This window comes from Pantherophis guttatus, chromosome 6 (assembly GCF_059756535.1).
Source record: "Pantherophis guttatus breed Tessera chromosome 6, ASM5975653v1, whole genome shotgun sequence".
NCBI lineage: Eukaryota > Metazoa > Chordata > Lepidosauria > Squamata > Colubridae > Pantherophis > Pantherophis guttatus.
The window spans coordinates 79,440,110-79,462,772 of record NC_142068.1 but is presented as its reverse complement, the minus strand read 5'-3'; the positions used below and the strand labels follow the sequence as shown (position 1 = coordinate 79,462,772).

Genomic DNA, 22,663 nt, shown 5'->3' with positions numbered 1-22,663 from the left:
CCAAGTTTACTCAATGAACGCCACATTAACAACTGATGCAAAAATGTTGTAAAATTGGGCACAGTCACTGCTTAATGACTGCCACGAGAACAGTGGTAAACTCCCCCCTGGTTCTATCCGGTTCGGTGAACCGGTAGCACCGGTGGCGGGAGGCTCCGCCCACCTACCGGGACATCATTATGTCCCTTTTTTTACCATCTGCGCATGTGCAGAGGGTTCTGCACATGTGCAGAAGAGGCACGCTCCCATTCCCGAACCGGTAGTGAAGGTAAGTGGATTTTACCCCTGCATGAGAATCATAATTTTGGGTTCAGTTATGGTTATGTTGGAAGAAATGTCCATCTGGGTTCAGTTCCAAGTGGGGAGAAAAACACAGGATTTCACAGAGGTTGCTTGGAAAGAAGGTTTATTAATGAACAGGATCACATGGCTTGAGATCCTGGGCCGAAAAGGGGCAGAGATGCTGAGAGGGCCTGGGTTTTATGCCCTCTGTTGGACTTTGAATTTGAGCTTGTATTCTGATTGGTTGTCACACTCCTATGGGACCATGCAGGGGTAACTTTGTAGGTTGTCTTTTGAGTCCCAGGTTTGGTTGACTCTTGCTGGGTGATGATGTAATGAAGGGGCTTTGGGCAATTCCTAATGTGGCTCTGCCTGAAGGAGGTAGATTTTTGTTATGCAGAATAGACTGGCCCAGGCCTTAATGGCCCATTGACAAAGGTGGGGGGGGCTGAGTTTCTGCCTCCCTTTTAGGGGAAATATTCTGCCCTTTTAATGTTTCCCAAAATCTCTCATTTTCCTAGGAGAGGGGTGGGTGCTAACTTCCTAAATGACTGCCATGAGAACCATAATTCTGGGTTCAGTTATCGTTATAAATTGAAAACTACCTGTAGAACTGGAAAAGCCAAAAATTCTTGTAACTGGCATTAATGAGAAGGAAAACAAACAAAGATTAAATATAAAAGGAGCCAGCCTCCATCTTCCCAGTTTGGAAAAAGAGGAGATACAAAAGTAGAATTTATCTCCTTCCTTTTAACTAATATGATCCTTTGTCTTTTCCCCCCCTTGTTGTTTCTTCGGAAGATGCTGCAAGGCATGATGAGGTTTCCTGAAGATTGAATAGAAAAAAAAACAAAAAACACCTCATACTTTGCAACAGAGAGAAAACTATGCCTCTGTCTCCCTCTGCTGAGCAAGAGAGACCAGTAGATCTTGGTTGGACGCCAGCTGACCTGGTGAATCATTCGCACAAACTCTTGGTGTGTGAGGAAGAGGGAGAACTGATTGCAATTGATTTGTGACCTTCGTCACAAAAGAGCCCACTCGGAATCCCGGCAGGTACAAAAAGGAAAATTGTGCTAGTCCTCAAAGGAAGGATTGCAGTCTCCACTTTCGTGTCCACCATGAGTTCCACACAAAGAAATAGAATATCTTTATAATACAAAAATGTCATCAAAAAAGCACAACAAAGAATGTTCTTTCTGCACCAACTCAGAAAGCTCAAACTGCCCAAGGAGCTGCTGATCCAGTTCTACAGAGGAATTATTGAGTCTGTCATCTGCACCTCTATAACTGTCTGGTTCGGTTCTGCAACCCAACAAGACAGACCCAGACTTCAGAGAATAATTAGAACTGCAGAAAAACCAACAGCTACCAACCTGCCTTCCATTGAGGACCTGTATACTGCACGAGTCAAAAAGAGGGCTGTGAAAATATTTATAGACCCCTCACATCCTGGACATAAGGAGGTTTCAACTCCTACCCTCAAAACGACGCTATAGAGCACTGCACACCAGAACAACTAGACACAAGAACAGGTTTTTCCCGAACGCCATCACTCTGCTAAACAAATAATTCCCTCAACACTGTCAAACTATTTACTAAGTCTGCACTACTATTAATCTTCTCATCGTTCCCACCACCCATCTCCTTCCACTTATGACTGTATGACTGTAATTTTGTTGCTTGTATCATTTGTACCCTATGACTATCATTAAGTGATGTACCTTATGATTCTTGACGAATGTGTCTTTTCTTTTATGTACACTGAGAGCGCATGCACCAAGACAAATTCCTTGTGTGTCCAATCACATTTGGCCAATAAAAAATTCTATTTTATTCTATTCTATTCAGAAACATGAGTGCTCCCTTTGCTCTCAGAAATAACCTTTGTTTGTGAAACTGAGGAAGCGAGAAGGTTAATTTTCCTTTCTTTCTTTATCCTGGGAAAACAGGGTTGTTTTGCTTTTAGAAAACTCAGAATATGTGTAAGTATTGTTGGAAGAAATGTCCTTCTGGGTTCAGTTCCAAGTGGGGAGAAAGACACTGGAAACATGGAGACTACTTGGAAAGATGGTTTTAATGGTGGATAGGATCACATGCCTTGAAGATCTTGGCTGAAGAAAAAAAGGGCAGAGATGCTGAGAGTACCTGAGTTTTATACCCTCTCTGGACTTTTGAATTTGAGCTTGTGTTCTGATTAGTTATCAGACTCACATGGAACTATGCAGGGGTAACTCTGTAGGTTGTCCTGTGTCCCAGGCTTGGTTGAGCCTTGCTGGGTGATGCAATCTTCCTGGGTGCCATGTGGTGAGTTCTTTTGCAACTGACATGATGCAATGAAGGGGCTTTGGGCAATTCCTATTGTGTCTGAGGGCTAATCCTACCTTTGTTGGATCTTGGGTGAGGGCATTTGCTTATGAATAGACCTAGCTATCTCTTTATCTCTTAAGTGGGGACATCTGCTGTGGGCTATTGAGGAGGATGGGGGCTATTAAGAGTGACTCTGCTTCCTGCCTTAAAAACATGTTTCTCAATTTCTCATCCAGGGAAATATAATATTCTGCCTTTTTAATATTTCATTTTTCTAGATGAGTGGGTACTAACTTCCTACAGTATGATAAAATATGGGGTGCAAATTCACTGGAATGGGGGTTTCCAGATTGACTTCTAGACATTATTTTTCAGTCGAGTTGTCCAGCTCTAGCATAGCCCGGACCAGCCTTATTGTTGCAAAACAGAGATCCATCAATGCCAGAGATGTCAACCTTGGGAACTTTACGACTCGTGGACTTCAACTCTCAGAATTCCCTAGCCAGCCATGGTAGTTGGGCAATTCTGGGAGTTAAAGTCCTCAAGTGGTAAGGTTGCCAAGGCTAGACACCCCGGATCTATCCCAAGACTGTTCGTGTTCACTCTTGGCCACCAAGTTGTGTATTCAGCTTCCGCCCCCCACCCCCCAAAAAAGATGGAATCAGGAGGAAAAAGTTACAGTACAGAAAAAAATCATTCAATTTATTTTTATTTAAATTAAATCATTTAATTATAATTTTATTCTTTAGTCGGATATTTAATAATTCCCCAAAATTTAATTTGATATCAGTTTGGAATTCCAGAGTGCCTCAGATCTAATAGTTTATCTCCAGTGCTTTGGAAAATAAGTTGACCCCCCTATTGTGGCCCGCCAGCAGCCTGCGCGGATCGTGGCTGATCCCGACGATGAGGAGGCTGGTGTGGGGTCGCGCCAGCAGCCTGCGCAGCCAGCGCTTGCGTCGGACAGTGAGGAGGCTGAAGAGGATGTGGTGCCAGAGGCAGAGACTCAGCCAGGGCCTTCAGAACCTCCAGAGGCTCCTTCAAGTGGAGAGAGCGAAGTGGAGGAGCCTCTCCTCAATGCTCGAGCACGCAGGGCTGCCAAACGGCAGGAGTGGCTACTCAGGAGGAGGAGGTCTCCTCGAGAGTAAGGCTTGAGGATAACTGGCCACTCCCTTACTGTTAGTAAGTTTCCTGCTAGAAACAACTTGTAATTACCATCAGACCATTTTTTGGAAAAGTCTTATCGTATCTTGCTTTCTGGGCTGGTTGCCAACCTTTGCCGGACTTTGGTTTATTCTTGCTACTTAATAAACTTGATAAGGACCATTGGTGTGTGTCAATATCCTCGGGAATCCAGAGCTGGGGCAGAACACCTCCTCTTCTTTGTAGCAGCCCCTCAAATACTGGAATACTGCTATCATGTCACCCGTGGTCCTTCTTCTCTCCATACATAATTCCTGCAACTGTTTTTCATGTTCTTGTCTCCATGCCCTTAGTCATCTTAGTGGCTCTTCTTTGTACCTTTTCCAAAATCTCAACATCTTTTTTGTAATGTGGTAAGCGAAACTGGATGCGGTATTCCAGGTGGAGTCTTAGTAAGGATACATTAAGCCAAGAGTGAAATCCAGCAGGTTCTGACAGGTTCTGGAGAACCGGAAGCGGAAATTTTGAGTAGTTCGGAGAACCGGCAGCAGAAATTTTGAGTAGTTCGGAGAACTGGCAAACGGGGGTGGGAATGGAGATTTTGCAATATCCTTCCCCTGGAATGGGGTGGGAATGGAGATTTTGCAGTATCCTTCCCCCAGGAGTGGGGAGGGAATGGAGATTTTGCAATATCCTTCCCCTGGAATGGGGTGGGAATGGAGATTTTGCAGGATCCTTCCCCTACCATGCCCACCAAGCCACACCACGCCCACCAAGCCATGCCCACAGAACCGGTAGTAAAAATTTTTGGATTTCACCACTGCATTAAGCAATACTAATGCTAATTTATTATTAATCATTTCAAAAGGGCATGGAACCAAGCATGTTGTGGAGAAGTTCAGAGAGAGTTTCAGAAGTGAAAATTGCCTTAAGCCCCCTCAAAAAAACAAGACATGGATTTTGCCTTTGAACTTCTATCTTAAAAAAGAAACTAAAAAGTCCTAAAAAGTTCTGAGGTGACTTGACTCATCCTTTTGTGAAGGAGACCACAAAAGAAATGTTAACCAGCCACAGGAAGCTCAGCCAATAGTTTTGCACACTTCCCCAAACAGAGCATGTAGCAATTGTGCCACTGAAATGAATTGAGTTTTTTTTTTTTTAAATGCATCCATTAAAGCAGAGGTCTTCAAATTTGGCAGCTTTAAGACTTGTGGACTTCAACTTCCAGAATTCTCCAGCCAGCTATCCAGCTATGCTGGCTGGAGAATTCTGGGAGTTGAAGTCCACAAGTCTTAAAGCTGCCAAGTTTGAAGACCTCTGCATTAAAGCTACTGATAGCAAAATAAACCAGACTAAGATATACTAATGTGATGTAGCTTAGTACTTCTTTTATTATAACGGCTAAAACAATGGAATATTTGCAAGTCATCTTCCTTCTTTAAACTCCACATAAGCGAGGGACATTTTCTCCTTTCTTTCTTGAGGCAGACTCAGGACTCTCTTATCTCTTGACCATTGCCTTGGTAGTGGCCTTTCCTCCTGACCATTCAGTTTTCCCACTAGAGCAGGGGTCTGCAACCTTAAACTCTTAAAGAGCCATTTGGACCAGTTTCCCACAGAAAAGAAAACACCGGGAGCCACAAAAACCCTTCCCGTGCCTGACTATTCTTGAGCAGCCACAAAACTAGCATATGTAGTTGAATTAAATGTTCTGTTTTCTTCTGGAACTTTTCTTTTCTTGGATTTATCCATGGTTGGCCTACCGGGGGTTGAAAAGCTCAATAAATTGCGTGCCGGGGGAGTGTCGCACATTAGCAGTTTTGATGCATATTTTGAGTGACAAGGAGTCGCAGCAGAGGGGTGAAAGAGCCACATGTGGCTCCAGAGCCGCAGGTTGCTGACCCCTGCACTAGAACTACTAAAATGTAGATGGCCACTACATGGCAGCAAAGCGATTACAGAAAAACCTGAACTTGTTAAGGCAATCTAATGGTTACCTGGATTATACCTGTCTGAACCTGGCGGCCTTGGAATATATATTAGCATTCTTGATAAAATGTAAGTAGGCCTACCATAGCTGGGCTGCAAATATTCAGATCAATAATTTCAGTGAATAACAAAAGAACATAGGATGGAGTGAGAAGGAAGTTCTCTTGTAGAAGCTGAAAGAAATCATTTGCTCCCAGATTTTCAGGGTATTAAACAGCCCTATCCCAGCCCATTTGCCCAATGTCCTTGCTGATTAAGGATAATGTAGCCATCACATTGGAAGCATTAGATAAGGGAAAGTTGCATTCATATGTTTGGGCTTTGCATGGAGATTATAGATTAGATCAGGCAGGTGTCCCTGATGAGTTTGATTCTATTCCATAACAGTTTGAACTGGAGCTTTGTCTTTAGTTACCCTGCGGTTTTTACTAGTTTCACTTCTTTAAACGTTTTAACTTATTCTGCAAATTATTCTTGGTTCCTCTTTCACTTCAGCTTCTCCAAAGCTTTCTAAAACTCAGAAATTAAGAGGATTAGGAGCTGTGCTAGATCAGGGTAGTTGATCATCCTTGAGGTCCAAGAGTAGGCTTCTCAGGAGAGTTTTCCTAAGAACATATCTGTTGGATATGGCCAAGGTCCCTCTTAATCCAACATCTGATTTCTCACAAGCACTAAACAGATGCCTCTGAGAAACCCACAAGTAGGAGCTAGGGACAACCTCATCTTCCCCTGTGTTTCCCTTGCAACTGGCATTTGGGGTTATGCTGCATGCAACTTAGAGGTAACGTTGACTTCTCAATACTAAGAGCCATTGATAGACCTGCCCACAATGGATTTAGCAGACTCCTTTTAAATGCATCCAAGCCAGGAGCCATTATCATGTTTTGTGGTAATGAACTCCATAACTATTATATAGGCTTTGCTACTCATGTCCCTTCATAACTGATGCTGGCTGATTTAAGCAACTGAATATATTTCAGCAGTTGTGTATTTTAAAAGAATCCATTCAAGGTTCCTATCTCTTGAATTTGTTAAATGGAGTTGCTGCTTATCTAAACACAAGAAAGAAGTGATTTTGAAAAGATGTAGTATGCAGTAGGGTTCCCAACAACAAAAATCACAAATGAATCTTTTGAGAACATGGAGACAAATCTGGTTGTTTGCTCAGGTCCATTCTTAAAAGCATTGAACTACAGTGATAAACGTATAAAGGAAATGAATGATAAGTTACTCTTTTATAAAAGTGTTTAACGTATTAAAAAGCTATGATGTTCTTACTGTTGCAAACTGACCACAAATTGTAATTAGTAGAGACAATGTGTTATGACTTGCTAAAAGCTCCCTTGGAGATAGGAACCTACGCTTGGGCAAGACCATTATCAGAAAGAAAGGAACATCTGCTCAAGGTGAAAAGTAAAAGTAAACATGATAAGATAGTTGTTGTTAGGGAGGAAATGTCAAGATGACCCTTTAAAGTGTAAAACAACTTGAAGAATGACTTAGGAGAATAAAGAGGAGGTAGGAGGGATTCTTAGGCGTGGCGTGCATTGTGTAGGAGTATAAAATGTATAGCTTGAAAACTGCTTTTTGCGCTCTTTGAACTCAATCCATTTGGGAAGGGTTTAAGAAGGGTCTTCATTTTATCTCCAATAAACCTTTGATTTTGTGAACCAGACTTGTTTATGAATTGTGAGGATTAAAATATTTGGGTCTTATATCTCACACGTACCTCGGTACTCATTGTGTTGTATGAACCCAGAAAAGTGAGTTATCAATTTATCATCTACATGCCTTGTATTAGGGACAAAAACTTCCATGGTTTCTTAAACAACTACTCAAAAAATTAGTTTTATGTCTATCGTATGGGAGCTGACATTAGGACAAAGAAAATGGATTTTAGAAATTCAAACAACCTAGAAGGGGCCAATGGCAAACCACTTCTACGAACTGCCAAAAGAAACCTACAGCATGTGGACAAAGTCAATGCAAGGCTACTATACCTGGTTTGCAAAAATGCAAATGATCCAGGTAGGGTAGGGTGGTGTGGAGACAATGGTGGGATTCAAATAATTTAACAACCAGCTCACCCAGGGTCAGGTTGGCTGTCGTGGGAGGCGTGGCCCATCCCCGTCCTCCAGCTCCACCACACATGCGGGACGAGCCTCCCGCGATGGCCAACCTGACCCTTGGGCGAACTGGTTGTTAAATTACCCCCCTCCTCTGCTATCAAAGTGGATCCTGGGCACTGTGCTGCAATGGAGAAATGGGAAATTGAGCAACCGGCACGAGGGAAGGAGGAGGAGCAGGGAGATGATAGAGGGAAAGCGGCCTCCTTCCCTTATGCCAGCCGCTCCGTTTCCCATTTCTCCATTGCAGTGCAGTGCAGCACCCAGGATCCTCTTTGATAGCAGGGGAGGGGTAATTTAACACCTGGTTCACTCGAACTGGTGCAAACTGGCTGAATCCCACCACTGGGTAGAAACCAAGATTAGCTGTTTTCTGCCTTTTAATGGTTGCTCTAAATATTACAATCAAGTTGAGATCTCTAACATGAAGAAATATATATATATATATATATATATATATATATATATATATATATATATATATATATATATATAATTGTTTGGATTTACAAACAGGAACTCCTGAAAACATGCATCAAGCCTTGTAGAAGAGGATCTGTTGGGAAACAGCCAGCTAGGCTGGAAGGAGGAGTCAAACAAGGACCCAGCTTGGAATCATTGCACAGCCTTGTAAGTAGCATAAACATGGCCTTCCCCAAGATCCATGAAAAGGGGTGGGTTTCACTTACCTTTACCATCAGTTTGCCATGCACATGTGCTGTCCGTGCATGGGGCCAGCCTTCCGCACATGTGCTTTGCTTGCTCATGCGCCTTCAGCGCATGCGCCTGGCCTCGAAAACGTGCCTAAATAACATGACTTGGAGCCAGGGCGGGTGGGCGGGCCCACCTGCAGTCGCCACTACCAGTTCGCTTGAACTGGTGCAAACCGGCTAAATACCTCCTCTGTCAATGAAAACTTATCTGGTCTTTTCCAGGGGAAGACAAGAGGTCTGGGGAGATTCGCTCTGGTTCCTTGTGCCCGATACAACCCCTTTATGATGTGAAAAGCTAACATAAAGATAAACATATAAAAAGGCATTAAAGGAGCCTTGGTGGAGCAGCGGACTAAAGCACTGTTAAATAGCACTTAGCTGCCAGCTGCCTGCAATTACTGCGAGTTCAAATCTCACCAGGCTCAAGGTTGACTCAGCCTTCCATCCTTCCGAGGTAGGTAAAATGAGGACCCGGATTGTGGGGGCAATAAGCTGACTTTGTAGAAAAAAGAATACTGCTGGGGGGGCGCGGGGGGGCAAAAGCCATACTAAGCAGGCATATACAAAAGTATGAAGGCTATTGCTTAACGCATTGTAAGCTGCCTTGAGTCTCCGGAGAAGGGCGGCATATAAATCGAACCAATAAATAAATAAATAAATAAATAAATAAATAAATAAATAAATAAATAAATAAATAAATAAATAAAAAGAAATCCATATTATTAACGTTTCAGTATAAGAGCAATCATTTCTTAAACTGTAAACAGAAGCTCAGAGAGAACTGAAAATGAATAAGGGAGCTTTCCACCGTAAGCACCCATTAACTCAGATTATTTCTGTATATATTTACATTATATTGCAGAAGTGAAAATAGAAACAGCAGCCGTCTTTTAACAGCATTCCCATTTATGAGCATTAACTGCTGAGAATGTTTTGCTCTGAGATCATTCAGCTGTTCACCTGCAGCTAATTTTCACTCTCAACTCGTTTTTGAAAGCCCAAAAGAAGAAGGGAGGGGAGGAGGGATTTGGCTGGAGCTCACAATTTGAGCAATTGACTTGCAGATAGCAATGCTGCCCATGTTCTGAGGGATATGCATACTTAAGGAAACATTCTTTTTTTTTTTTTTATGTTCCGCGTTTGATCCTTAAGACAAAAACTCGCTTGGCAGCTTAAAAAGATGAGTAGCATTAAAAGAGTTCCTGCCTTCAAGCTAACAATCAAAGAAACAAGACAAAGCAAGGAAAAGAGGCAGGGAGGAAAGCAAAAAAAAAAAATCCTGAACAAGTTGAAGGCAAAGCTATTAAGGTTACATCTGTTACAACTAGCAGGGATGAAAGAACTTTTGGTGGTGGGAATGGGATCCCTGCAGACTCTGGCACAACCCAAAGCAGCTCCTCTCTCATTACAGGCCCCCTTTGGTTTCCGGTTTCTTTGCCCCGTTGACAGTTGAAAGTGGCAAGTAGGCAGGGGTGGGCTGCTGGGGGTTCGCAGGGGTTCGGGAGAACCTATAGCTAAGATTCTGTGCAGTTCAGAGAACCCCCAAATCCCACTCCTGGCTGGCCTCAGTCACCCTACCCCTCCCCTCCCAGGAGTCCCCAGGTGGCCCATTTTGAATGCAGGTAAGTGCAGGGCACGTGTGGAGGCTCGGGGAGGGTGAAAAATGGGCCTACTGGAAGTTTGGGGAGGCTGGAAACGAGCCCGTTTCCAGCCTCCAGAGGGCCTCCGGAGCCTGAGGAGGTTGTTTTCGCCCTCCCGGAAGCTCGAAGAAAGCCTCTGTAGCTCAGGGAGGGCAAAAACACCCCCCACACACACCATGATGTGGAGGCCGACTAGGCCATGCCCACCATGGCCACGGCCACCCAGCAACCAGGCAGAGAACCTAAAAATTGCTAACATTTTTGAAGCCCACCCCTGCAAGTATTTATTTATTTATTTATTTATTTATTTATTTATTTATTTATTTATTTATTTATTTATTTATTTATTTATTTATTGGTTCAATTTATATGCCGCCCTTTTCTGGAGACGCAGGGCGGCTTACAATGCGTTAAGCAATAGCCTTCATACTTTTGTATATACCTGCTTAGTAGGGCTTTCGCCCCCGTCCCAAGCAGTGTTCTTTTTTATACAAAGTCAGCTTATTGCCCCCACAAACCGGTCCTCATTTTACCTACCTCAAAAGGATGGAAGGCTGAGTCAACCTTGAGCCTGGTGAGATTCGAACTTGCAGTAATTGCAGGCAGCTGGTGTTACTTAACAGTGCTTTAGTCTGCTGTGCCACTAAGGCTCTTTCTGTGTTTCCCCAAAAATAAGACCCTGTTTTATATTTTTTGAACCCCGAAATAAGCGCTTGGCCTTATTTTCAGGGAGGTCTTATTATTTTGGGGCGCGTGGAGCAAGATGGGGCTCCTCTTGCCGTCTTACCTGATTTCCAGCTCTGCGTTTAAATATTTTCAGGAAGGGCTTATTTTTGGGGGGAGGCTTATTTTAGCACATGTGTTCAAAAGCCCAATTGGGCTTATTATCAGGGGATGTCTTATTTTCAGAGAAACAGGGTAGGTGACAATTGTAGGTTCTGGAGAACCAGTAGCGGAAATTTTGACTAGTTCGGAGAACCAGCAAATGCCACCTCTGGCTAGAGTGGGGTGGGAATGGAGATTTTGCAATATCCTTCCCCCAGGAGTGGGGAGGGAATGGGGATTTTGCAGTACCCTTCCCCTGGAGTGCGGTGGGAATGGAGAGTTTGCAGTATCCTTCCCCTGGAGTGGGGTGGGAATGGAGATTTTGCAGTATCCTTCCCCTGGAGTGGGATGGGAATGGAGATTTTGCAGTTTGCTTCTCCTGCCATGTCCACCAAGCCACATCATGCCCACCAAGCCACGCCTACAGAACCGGTAGTAAAAAAAATTGAATTGCACCACTGCTCAATACTCAACATTAATTGAGTATTAATTAATATTAATACTTTAATTAACATTAATACATTAATTAATTCTGGGAGGCGCGATGAATACCTAAAACAATGAGTACCAAACACATTTTCCCCATAAGACATAATGTAGTGAGTCACAAGATAGCTGACACCTACAAGTTCTAGTTCGTGCGTTGAGTACCAAATGATGAGTAAACAGACAAAATGTTCACATCAAAATGCATTGAGTATTAAATTTGATGAGCTTGAAAGCAGCTGAATATTAAGGTACCAGTGTATTTATTTTGTATTTTTCTGTAAATGTGAGTCTGCTCCAGTGATATATTTCTTCTTTTTTTTTTAATATATATGAGATGATCCTTTATCCATGTAGTCTGGGAGCAAAAACGAGCCGTAGGGGGCTGCACTGCCCCCCCGTGCCCTGTTTTGGGCCTAGTAGGCCTCCCTGCAGCCTCCTGGGAGCAAAAATGGGCTGCGGGGGGCCATGCTGAACCCCCCACATCCTGTTTAGGCCTAGTAGGCCACCCTGCACTTACCTGGGAGCCAAAATGGAGTGTGTGGGGACTCCTGGAAGGGGCGGGGAGGGGAGGGGCCAGAAGCAATTTAACAACCGGTTCGTCCAAATCGCCCCGAACCGGCTGAATCCCACCACTGATTTTACTGCAGGGGCAGATTGAATTCCTGAAAGGAGGCTGTTCTACAGTGCAGGCACACTAACCAAAAGGCACAATTGGGAACATCTGCTACCTTCACTTTGTGGAGAGAAGAGAAAAATATTGAGGATACAGAATACGTACCCTTGTTAGGCAGATTTTCTAAGCTTGTTTTCATAGTCAGTAGCCCAGTATTAGCTACTGTTGGAAGAAATATCCATCTGGTTCAGTTCCAAGCTGGGAGAAAGGCACTGGAGATAAAATGAAGAGTGGAGGCTGATTGGAAAGAGGGTCCATTTATTGATGAAGCAGAACCACCAAGCAGGTGTAATTCTGGGTAGCTGACCACATGGAGTTGAGAGTGGGGAGATTTTATACCTTCTCTTGGCCTTTCCACTTGAGCTTCCTGTTCCTGTGCAAGAACATATTGGCTGTTGTCAGATTCCAATGGGGTCATGTTTGTCTGAGCTCCCAGGTTTGGTTGAAGCTTGGAGGGTGATGATGTAATGAAGAGGCTTGTGTTCTGATAGAGTGTTGGGCAATTCCTGTTGTGTCTTAATGGCTTTGTCCTAGTGAGGGCTAATTCCATCATCCCTGAGGCTCAAGGTCTTTTGTTTTTTAGATAGGATGGCCCAATCTCTCTCAATGGGCTCAAATATCTGCTGGGGAGAGGGAGCTGGGGCTGAATTTCTGTCTTCCTTAAAAAAAAATTGTCTTTTAAGAGAAATATAATATTCTGCCTTTTTAAATGTCTCTCAAAATATTTTATTCTTCTAGTAAGAGTGACTTCCCTCACTACTGATTAATGGATGATGTGCCAGCAAATTGGTGTTGATTTTTAGCAACCACATTGACTTTAAAACAGGGGACTCAGTCCTGTTTGGAAATGCCAGGGATCAAACATGCTGAAAACATCTATTCAGGCATGTCTCCATCATAAAACTTGAGCTCTTTTCCCTTCAGTACTGGATTATGAAAAAAGAGGAATTAACTGCTCGCACCTAGATCACATTTGCATAATCCAGATGATAATGGTGATGATTACTCAGTCTCTTGACATTTTAATAGGGCAGATTCAAGTTCTGTAACTGGGCTAAAATAACCAGTTTATGGTTTATAATTCCCTCAAATGCTTGGGAAGAATTCCAGTTTACTATAAAAATGTTATTTGATTTACTTTTATTCATCTAAATCAACCATTCAGGCTTATAGTCATGTGATTTGCTTAAGAACTCTAGTCATTCACTTAACGATTGCCCTGAAATAGTATTGAAATTTAGTCTGGTCATGTGGTGATTTGACTTACAACCGCAATGACTTACAAGCAAAATCCCAGACTTCACTGTGGTCATTAATTGAGGATTACGTATAATGAATTGAAAAGGGTTAATACAATGAAAAATTTAACAATATATGAGTTACAAACTCAGCATCTGGAACAGGGGTGAAATTTAGCAGGTTCTGACAGGTTCTGGAGAACCGGTAGCGGAAATTTTGAGTAGTTTGGAGAACCAGCAAATGCCACCTCTAGCTGGCCCCAGAGTAGGGTGGAAATGGAGATTTTGCAATATCCTTCCCCCAGGAGTGGGGAGGGAATGGGGATTTTGCAGTATCCTTCGCCTGGAGTGGTGTGGGAATGGAGATTTTGAAGTATCCTTCCCCTGGAGTGGGGAGGGAATGGAGATTTTGCAGTATCCTTCCCCTGCCACGCCCACTAAGCCACGCCCACAGAACCAGTAGTAAAAATATTGAATTCCACCGCTGATCTGGAATGGATATATCTAAATGCAGTCATCATATGGAAGACTAGTACATCTACTGATAGCATCACAATGAGTGATGAATCAATTCAGGACAACATAAAATGTTATAAAAATATCCAGTGGAGGGCAGCAATTTCTCTACAATGGAAGTAACTTCAGTCCAATCAGTTTGAAGCACTAAATTCTATATCCTCTTAAGTTTGGCCAAGAACATGAGGTTGACAGGATCAGTTGAGGTCTCTTAACAACAGGGAACTGACCTGGTTCAAAATCGCCAGAGTTTCCAATTGCAAACATTTGGGGCAACAGAGCCAGAAGGAAGTCAGGTGAGCTGCTTAGCTGGAAGTGGAAATCAGGGGTACAGCCAGCGGTGGGCTGCTGCCGGTTTGGACCGGTTTGGGCAAACCGTAGGTCCGACCGGCGATTGGCCCCGCCCACCCACCCTGGAATATCATATATAACGCTGTTTTTTTGATGCCGCACGCGCTCACATTTTTGGTTCTGGGGCAAACCGGTTGTTACAACTGTCAGCAGCCCACCACTGGGTACAGCATGGCTGTAAAAAGGGTGCCAAATCCCTTATGGAAGCTCCTCTATACTGCTTTGCAATTATGGTTCCCTGTTGTTGCTGTTTTAAATAGTGTACTAATAAAAATGAGTGACAATGGGGAACTCTTCCTGAATACCCAGTCCAATTTCCCATATGAACAAAAACCAGCTTCAAAATGAGGATTTGTTCGAGACTCCACCCTTCCTATTGCTATTTCAATAATTATCAGTTGCCCAGACTAATCTGGCAGATGTTTTTATTTTAATGGAAAAATTAAATTTAAAAAAAACCCCTCTATTTGATGTTATTGTCTAGTCTGACTCTTACTCGTAATTGTATTGAAGAGTTTAGGAAACCCTGCTATCAAATAGCTTTCAAAACTTTACGTGCAATAAATATTCTCATAAATAAAAAAATATTAACTTTAAAACATTTGACTGATGTACATTCTCCTTGAAAAGCTTTGCTTGATCTACTGCCTTGCAAATACACTGAAATCCTTTGTGTGTTAAAATCCCAACTGAGGAAAAAGCAGTTCAATTACACTCCGTATTTTGGACAATGGGGCTGCTCCCCGGTGTGCCTGACATGATGGGATCATGTTCTCTACCGATAAGCCTGAAGTTTGTTCGTTCTTTTGCAATGTGCTCAAGATTCACTAGGGCCTGCCAACTTTTAAATTAACTTCTGTAGCTGTTTCTTTTTTAGCAATTTGATCTGTAGCAAAATGTCATGGGAAGCTGCACCTGTAGCTTTTTCCCCCACTGATCCAATCTTTGTTGCATGTAAGATATTTCCAAGAGGCACGGGAGTGAAGTGAAATAAGAGAAGATCTGTGTTCCTGACAGTTCTCTATTGTACTGATAGAATTACCAGATTGAAATCCAGTAAATATACATTATCCTCTTAACCGTAGGAATAAGACAAGACACGAGGCACATATAATTCTTCATGAAAACATTGGCTTGTCTCCTATATTCCTCTCAAACTAAGCAGGAACCTACTTAGTGGAGGAATCAAATGAATTTCTGAACAGATGTTGGTTTCTCATAAATCCTATTTTATCAACGATCAGATTAAGGCTCTACAATACCAATAGTAGTAGCACTTAGACTTATATACCGTTTCATAGTGCTTTTACAGCCCTGTCTAAGCGGTTTACAGAGTCAGCCTCTTGCCCCCAACAATCTAGCTCCTCATTTTACCGACCTTGGAAGGATGAAAGGCTGACCTTGAGCCAGTGAGATTTGAACTGCCGAACTGCAGCTAGCAGTCAACTGAAGTAGCCTGCAGTGCTTCGCTCTAACCACTGCGCCACCTCGGCTCTTACAAACTTTTCTTTAAAAAAAAAAGTTCTCTGAAACACACATAGCCCAAATAAAACATCTATTTTGGACCCATAGCCAACAAACACAAGCTTTGCCCTTTCATTTTTGTCTTGTGACATTGGCCCATGTTTTTTTCATTTGCCTCACTGCAGTAACCAATGTCCGGAATCATTAAAGCAGTCATGTTTTTTCCCACCAAGTTGATGCAGCCACTTTGGAAGTTACTTCCAGAGAAGTGGCTCTATGGCACACTTGAAGAGAGAGCTAGGAGCAACTTCTGAAGCTGCCATGCGAGCCTGAGAAATGATGCGGCTGCTTTAATAATTCTAAAGGAGCATGTCATCCAGGCACCTGTGCACTGCAAAGCATCTTTTCTGAAGAATTTGTATACTAAAGCCCAATATGAATGAAGGGGTGGATGCATAAATAAATAAATACACATACATAGCTTTCCTGCCTTATAATTTGACAATTCTAGGTAATAAAGACCAGCATCTGGGGAACATCAGTAGAAAACAGGAACATAATTCCTGTGGGTATTATGTTTACCCACGGGAAGTTAAATTTAGGAGTATTACCTCTTAGCCGAAACCTGTTGTTATAAAAATAACATTTTTTTTTACATAAAGCGGTATGTAAAACCGCTTTAAAAGTCCTATTTAATAATTTATGTTCATCCATGCTTACTCATTAGGTAACTTAAGCATGATTTATTCAGTCCAGTTCTCTAAGTTTGCACAACATACTAAACCAGATCATCAGAGCTGGTTTCACCCAATTTGGGTGGAATTCACCCAAATAAATCTCATAATCTAGTGAATAATCCATAAAGCAGGTCAGCCTTGCCCTCATTGTCCAAATGAAAGACACACTTTTTTTTTTTTTGTAAATTTGATTTATATGCCACCCTTCTCCGGAGACTCAGGATGGCTTACAATGCATTAAGCAATAGCCTTCATACTTTTGTATATTTATACAAAGTCAGTTTATTGCCCCCACAATCTGGGTCCTCATTTTACCTACCTTAGAAAGGATGGAAGGCTGAGTCAACCTTGAGCCTGGTGAGATTCGAACTTACAGTAATTGCAGACAGCTTGATGTTAATAACAGTGCTTTAGTCTGCTGCGCCACCAGGCTCGTGGAAGAGCTTTGGAATTATCAAATTCATGTCATTGTTTTGGAGAATAGAGTTATTTCTTGGTTGACTGAAACTAAATATTTCTATATAAAATGACTTCTTAACTCATTTTAAAGGTCAACCATTATTTCCTTCTCCCCTCCCTCTTCTCATCTTATAAAATTTTTAATATTATGTTCCTGGAGCTTGTTTCTTTTCATATACATTGTTTTTAGAGCAACTTTGCAGCCAGAGTCATGAGTCCTGGAGAAAATGCTTAGTTGCCAAGATACCAACATGCAGTTATTTTAGTTTCATAACTCACAGGGGATTTTAAATACAACTGTGGATGATGTGCAAGCATTCTTGGTAATGAAGTTTGCTAAAAAAAAAAAAATCTTTTTACAATCAAGTTTCTATCAAAGCTTCACTTCGGAGCCAACTCTCAGATTTATTTATATTATTGTTATTGTTATTGTTGTTATTGTTATTAATCATTGCAGATGTTCAGCCAGATGTTCAGACTGGGTTTGGCATTTTTGTCTACCTATCAAGTCCTTACCAAGGACCTGGGACAGGCAAATCTGGATGTTTGACGGTGTTACAGATATCATTGCAGGATGGAAGCTGCCTTCGGCAATTGACTGATAGCAAATTTGTCAATGCCTACGGTGTTCAAGTGGTACTTCAGTTGTTTTGGGACTGCACCCAAGGCACCTATTACTATTGTTGTTGTTGTTGTTGTTATTGCAAAGCATCAGACAAATGCATACAAATACATGTACTGAAAAATAGGGGTGGGATGTGATTCATTCCATTTCCTTTGGTATGGAAATTAGGTGTGATATTCTTCATATTCCATGGCTGGTGGGGACTTAAAGAGTTTTGTTTGGTCATCTGAGGAAAAAAAAAAGAGTAAGTACTGAGATGACTGTAAATCAGTTTCAAATTGCTTTGAGAAGGACTAAAAGTAGAAATCCTAACCCTATGTGGTTAGGCAAGATCTGAACCATGAACTCAGAGCCATTTCCCCAATTCAAGCTGTTACCATCAGCATCCAAGTTGACTTCACATAAAATGTGAATTGAATGTAGGCAGCAAAAATATGAGTCATATGAGTCAAAAATATATTGTAGTTCAGCTGAGTGGATCATATTATTTGAGGTCATTTTTAGAAAAGGCTTTTGTACAGTATCTTATTAAACATGCAAGCACATTTCAACTGATAAAATTTCGCTTACTGAGTTAGTAATGCCAATATTTACATTATATAGCTCATGCATCAGGCTAATCATTTCTGGCCATAAATTGACCTAATCTTTTCATATCAAAGCTATGGCCTGGATGACTGGGAATAACAATATATGGATGGTGACAAATTGTGAAAGGCTGATTTTGCATAGATTTGGGGAGAGGGAAGGAAGAATGGCTGCCAATTCCATTAATATTTTTGCTTAATTAAGAAGTATTGCTAGTATTTCTAGAGGAGTGTGCAGGAATTCCGAAAGTGACATGGTTGTATCGCCGGAGGGAAACCAGAGGTACAAAGTAGAAAAAGAATACCATATTTTTCGGAGTATAAGACGCACCTTTCCCCCCCTAAAAGGGGGTGAAAATTTAGGTGCGACTTATACACCGAATATAGCCATACCCACCCACTGTGCCTCCCAGCAATTTACCTCCTTGCAGTAAGCAGCAAGAAAAAACAGCTCCTTTCAGCTTCAGCACAGCCTAATTAGCACAAGTTGATTGGATTGGCCTCCCAACTCTCAGTTGATTTGCTCTCAGCTGTTTTGCGCAGGGCTCTGCTGCTTGCTGCAAAGAGATAAATTGGAGCAGATTTTTTTTCTCCCTTGTGCTAATCAAGCTATGTTGAAAACGAAAATGAAAGTAAAGCAGACTGTTTACTGTTTGCTGCAACAAGGCAAAATTGCTCAGAGGCAGAGGGAGATTTCTTTTTCTTCTTTTCCTCACCCAAAAAGGTAGGTGCATCTTATACTCCGGTGCATCTTATACTCCGAAAAATATGGTATATCATTGTGAGAAGTATAGTGTGATGATATCATAGCCGTACAGAAAGTTCCCAAGTGAAATAGGCGTGGTATAATTGCTATGGCATTAAAAATAGATACATTTTCAATGGAAACTTTGCTAAAAGTTGTTTCAGTGGAAAAACACAAAAATACATTGGATAAGGACGAATGTGACCCAGAATTTAGAACAGAATGCTTAGAACATAAATAATCATGATATAAGGTTATTACATTACCTCTGTTTGTATTGGATACAAAGTAAGTGATAGTTGGCAAAGATACCATGATGGAGAACCTGACTCTCCACAATTGCACCACTGTTTTTATGCACATATAAAAATGTCTTAAAAGAAGGCAACCCTTAATGTTCTACCACTAGTCTTTGAGTTTGCTACCAATAAAAAGGCAACTGTTCTTGAGCGTGCTTTCTTCACAGTTATTTTCTATCTTGTGGGAAGAATTATCAAGTATTAATCAAAATAAGTGCATTGACTTGAATATTAAATCCATTCTTTCTTCTAGATTAGAAGATTCTATTATTAGAGCTATACCTTGGCCAAGGTGGAACCTGAAGAAGGCTAACTGGGAAAAGTACACCATGGACCTTGAGAACACAATAAGACGTATTCCGGCAATTAGTAACAGCTACTATCGCTTTGTTGGAGCAATTATGTCATCGGCTGAAAAATCCATCCCACGTGGCTTCCGCAAGGAATATATCCCAGGATGGAATGAAACTTGCGAAAGCCTGTACCAAAAACTTTTAGAGAATGATGATGCTGAGATAGCCGATGAACTTCTTCATAATCTTGACTTGGCGCGTAGGCAGAAATGGGAACAAACTACATCTGGATTAGATTTTAAACACTCAAACAGGAAGGCATGGAGCCTACTGAGAAAACTGGGATGAGACCAACCAGCTCAACGTAAACAACAAGAGGTTACTCCAGATCAAGTAGCAACTCGAATTGTCAACTTAACGAGAGTACGCCATGATAAGAAACATACTAAACTAGTGAAAAGAGAACTAAAGCATCTAAAAACTCTGGGATTGCCTAACCAGGAATACGCTCGACTCTTCCAAGCAGCTGAAATAGACACTGCCCTGAAGAATGTCAAAGCTGGAAAATCTCCTGGTTTTGATGGAGTAATGTCAGAATTTATCATCCATTCTGGACCTCGCACAAGAGAATGGCTGGCAAAATTTTATACAGATATCCTAACTTCCAGTAAGTTCCCTCCAGAATTTAAAAGAACCAAGGTAATCGGCATATTAAAACCCGGAAAAGAAAGCAATAAGCCAGAAAACTATCGCCCCATTGCTCTGTTAAGTGTCTGTTATAAACTACTAGAAAGGTTGATATTTAACAGAATCGGACAGAAAATTAACGAACAAATATCTACCCAGGATTCTGGGTAGACTGAGCGCAGCCACATGTTTATTGGACCCGTGTCCCTCCTGGTTGGTGCTGGCTTCTCGGGAGGTGACACAAGGCTGGCTCCAGGGGATTATAAATGCTTCATTGAGTGAGGGTGACTTTCCCGCCACCTTGAAAGAGGTGGTGGTGAGGCCTCTCCTCAAGAAATCTTCCTTGGACCTGGCAGTGTTAGCAAACTATCGTCCAGTCTCCAACCTTCGCTTTGTGGTGAAGGTTGTTGAGAGTGTGGTGGTGCAACAGCTTCCCCAGTACCTGGATGAAATGGTTTATCTGGATCCGTTCCAGTCGGGCTTCAGGCCTGGGTACATCACGGAAGCAGCATTGGTCACGTTGGTTGATGATCTCTGGAGGGCTTGGGACAGGGGTTATTCCTCTGTCCTGGTCCTATTAGATCTCTCAGCGACTTTTGATACCATCGACCATGGTATCGTGCTGCACCGGTTGGAAGGGTTGGGGGTGGGGGGCACCATGCTGTGGTGGTTCTCCTCCTTTCTCTCTGACCGGTTGCAGTCTGTGTTGGCAGGGGGGCAGAGATCGACCCTGAAGCGCCTTATATGTGGGGTGCCGCAGGGATCGGTTCTCTCGCCCCTTCTGTTCAACATTTATGTGAAGCCACTGGGTGAGATCATCCGTGGTTTCGGGGTGAAGTACCATCAGTATGCTGATGATACTCAGCTGTACATCTCCACTCCGGACCACCCCAATGATGCCCTTGAAGTGATGTCCCAGTGCCGGGAGGCTGTGTGGATCTGGATGGGGAGAAACAGACTCAGGCTCAACCCAGCCAAGACCGAGTGGCTGTGATTTCCAGCATCCCGATATAGTCAATTGGTGCCATCACTGACTATTGGGGGCAAGTCATTGGCCCCCACGGAGAGGGCTCGCAACTTGGGTGTCCTCCTGGATTCACATCTGTCTTTAGAAGAGCATTTGACGGCTATGGCCGGAAGGACTTTCTATCAGGTCCACCTGATCCGCCAGTTGCATTCCATTCTGGATTGGGACTCCTTACGCACGGTCACTCATGCCCTCGTCACTTCCCACCTGGACTACTGTAATGCTCTCTACATGGGGCTCCCCTTGAGGAGCACCCGGAGGCTCCAACTGGTTCAGAGTGCGACCGCGCGGGTGGTTATAGGAGCAACATGGCGTTCCCATGTAACATCTCTCCTACACGAGCTGCACTGGCTCCAGGTGGTCTTCTGGGTGCGCTTCAAGGTTTTGGTTACCACCTTTAGAGTGCTCCATGGCTTAGGACCTGGGTACTTACGGGACCACCTTCTGCCACCAGTAGCCTCTCACTGGCCAGTACGCTCACATAGAGAGGGGCTTCTCAGGGTGCCGTCGGCCAAACAGTGTTGACTGGCGGCCCCCGGGGGCAGAGCCTTCTCTGTGGGGGCACCTGCCATCTGGAATGAGCTCCCCCCGGAGATACGGAGGATCCCGGATTTACGCACCTTCCGCCGTGCCCTCAAGACCTTTTTATTTCAACAGGCTGGCCTAGCCTAACTTCCCTTTTAATTGTAAATTGTAAATTTGTTTTAAAACATTAGGGGTGTTTTAATTTGTTTTGGGCCAAATTATTTAATAGGTTTTTATATTGTCTTTTAAAATTTTGTAGTTTGTGTGTTTTATCTTTTTGACTGTTCACCGCCCTGAGTCCTTCGGGAGTAGGGCGGTATATAAATCCAAAAATAAAATTAAATAAATAAATAAAATACCGGTTGAACAGGCTGGGTTTAGATCTTATCGGAGCTATGTTGATCAGGTCCTTAGTCTTACAAGCCATATTGAAAGCAGCTATCAGAATAAATTGAAAACATCTGTTATATTTGTGGATCTCACAGCAGCATACGATACAGTATGGAGGAGGGCCTATTAAGCAAATTCCTCCATGCTGTCCCCTGTAGGACTATGGGCCGCCTAATAAATAACATGCTTTCAGCAAGGACCTTCCAAGTCATCATGGGTGACAAAATCAGTAAGCAAAGACACCTGAATAATGGACTCCCTCAGGGCTCTGTGCTAGTCCCATCTCTATTTAACTTATATATTTCTGATATACCACCCACACTATCAACAAAGTTCTCTTATGCTGATGATTTGGCATTAGCATATAGCCACAAGGACATCGAAGCTACCGAAGGTGTACTTACAGCCAACCTCACAACTTTGAGCACATACTTCCACCAATGGAGATTAATCCCAAGCGTAAGTAAAACAGTTACGTCATGTTTTCACCTTAACAACAAATTGGCAAAAAGAGAACTCAATGTATACCT

The 22,663-nt window shown here is 42.6% G+C and overlaps 1 long non-coding RNA gene across 1 annotated transcript in view; it reads left to right on the top strand.

Moving 5' to 3' along the window:
* Positions 1-2,092, top strand: part of LOC148113169 (uncharacterized) — a 29,098-nt gene extending 27,006 nt beyond the window's left edge. Inside the window, exon 3 of the long non-coding RNA XR_015728365.1 lies at positions 1,084-2,092. This is a non-coding gene — a long non-coding RNA (uncharacterized LOC148113169). The remainder of the gene's footprint in view (positions 1-1,083) is intronic.
* The last annotated feature ends 20,571 nt before the right edge of the window (positions 2,093-22,663 follow it).